Raw genomic sequence first — 2,435 nt, forward strand, 5'->3', positions numbered from 1 at the left:
TGGGCAATATCGATACCCAAAGTACCCAGAACTCGATTCTCAAAAGGATCGATAGATATCTAAAAGTACTGAGTTTTATTTACATTTACCGGTATTCAAAGTACTCAGTATTAAGTGTCGAATAGATATCTAAAAGTACAGAATTTTATTTATATTTACTGGTATTCAGATGTGATGGCATTCAATTTGAAGTTTCAATAGTTTTCAAGTTGGTACTATATTGCATGATTGAACAATTAAAGGTTTTCTCACTAGTGACATTAGACTTTTGACACTCCCTTACAAAAGGTTGCACACACACACGCACCCACATAGAAAATTTTGCCAACAGGAAAACAGCTGATCAAAAACAGCTGGTAGGAATTTGCGCAAATCACAAAATGGAATTTGATGGTTTGGAAGTTAAAAATGATAAAATGCGACCAATTAAACTTGTAAGAAGTAAGTAGTTATTCGTTTAATCAATAAAATGTGTACTTTTTAAATTTTACGCTTTTGAGTGTAAACAAAAATTAGACCAGCTCTTCGTCTAACATCCAAGTTTCTGCAAATTTTCTGTTCGCGTAGTATTCTGGATATTATTCTCTTATGAGCGAACACATGACACTTTGCCGGAATTTTTCCGTTGGATATTTTTTACCAGAGACCGTAAATAGCAGTTATTTTTTTCTTAACATTTAAACTTGGCCAGATATTTTTTAAGTCCGAAATAAAAGTCTTTCCGGATAGTAAACCAACCGCTTATCCAAATTAAAAAAATTTTGTACCAAATGAAAGAGGACTTAAATAGCTTTTAAACAAAAATAACGAACAAAGGTTACCACTTCTATTCATATTTATTTTTAAAATTTAATACAAAAGAAATGAATATACCTGACCCAAGGTTTGTTCTATGGTAATTAATAAACATTTTTTATTGAAATAGTTTTCAATAACTGGCTTTCCGCTGGTTTTCCTCGTTTAAACATATTACTTTTAAAGCTATTTTAGTCCTCTTTCAGTTGATACCAAACTTGTTTAATTTGGAAAAGCGGTTTGTTTATTATTAGGAAAGGACTTTTATTTTCGACTTGAAAATATCTGGCCAAGTTTAATTCTTGAAAAAAAGTAACTGTTATTTACGGTCCCTGTTATTTACTAGAGTGCTTTTACACAGTAAAGTTAGCCATTCAATTGACATAATTTGGGATAATATAATATACTAATTTGAATACAGTGCTGCCAGCTTGTAAGATTTCTACTCTACTCTAAAGAAAGTATTCAGTGCTCTGAAAAATTCCAGATCCATTAAAGTATCGATATCAAAGAACTGGATCGTGAAAAGTATTCAATACTTCCCAACGCTTCTGCTTTTATGTTGCGTAAATAAATATTCATTGATATATCGATTAATAAAAACTCATTAGAAGAAAATGTATCTTCATTTTTACCGCGGCAGCGTATGCGAACTATAATTTTTTAAGCCGTTTTTCTCGAGTCTGCAATTTTTAATCCGATCAATTTTTAACTTAATCGCTCGGAATCATCCATTTATCTTTTCTCATCATTTCATGGGAAATATGCAAACTACATATGTATGTATGTATAAAAAGAGCTGTATTAGGGGGCTCTCCGTAGGATTTGTCAAACTATGTAGGCGGTAGTAGTCACATTCTTTTTGCGGTTCCCTCTTCATGAAACAATAAATTTTGGTATCAATTTACCACAGCAAGCCTGGTAGGTTAGGCCTGGTAAGACTGGCTGGTTTTGTGAAAGCTCTACATAGACGAATTACTAGTCCATTGTGTGACCAGATTAAACGACCTTTCATGATGAGTAAGTGGACCATAGTTACGGTGACCATCCGTTCTGTTTTTTGCAGGACCGTACTGTTATTTAAAGGTCTGTCCTGCGTAGTTTTTCAAAACAGAAAACCCCCAAAATGTACTGATTTTTTCCAAGTGTCCTGCCTTTGTCCCGCATTTTCTTCGATATTTTAAAAATAACTTTTCCTAATCGAAATAAAAGCAGTGTCGATAACTAATTGATAACTACATAAGGGTAAGCTGGTTTTGAAGGTTCAACTAGTCAATGCGTCCTAAATATTGTACGGTTATGGACAATGGATGACGAGAAATTGAAGACCAGCGTCAAATGTATCGATAACACTGTTCTACAAATTTTGTGTAATCGCTTAAGAAAAAAATGTTTTCCAAGCCAATTTTCCTTTCAAACAAGCGTTTTCGTAATTTTTTCGAAAAACGTGTTTTTGGTACATTTCGAATTTATTCGTCAATATCTCATGAAAAAATTATCCAATCAACATAAGCGACCTACAGTCCTCTTACAAAAATATATTACTTTGCCGATTTCGACGAAAATTATTAGTGCTACAAGCGACCAAAATCAAAAAATTGAAATTTCAATCATTATCTTTTTACAGTAAATGAAAATCT

Source organism: Rhagoletis pomonella, unplaced genomic scaffold, assembly GCF_013731165.1.
Source record: "Rhagoletis pomonella isolate Grant_MI unplaced genomic scaffold, Rhpom_1.0 Rhpom_scaffold_00010, whole genome shotgun sequence".
Lineage (NCBI taxonomy): Eukaryota > Metazoa > Arthropoda > Insecta > Diptera > Tephritidae > Rhagoletis > Rhagoletis pomonella.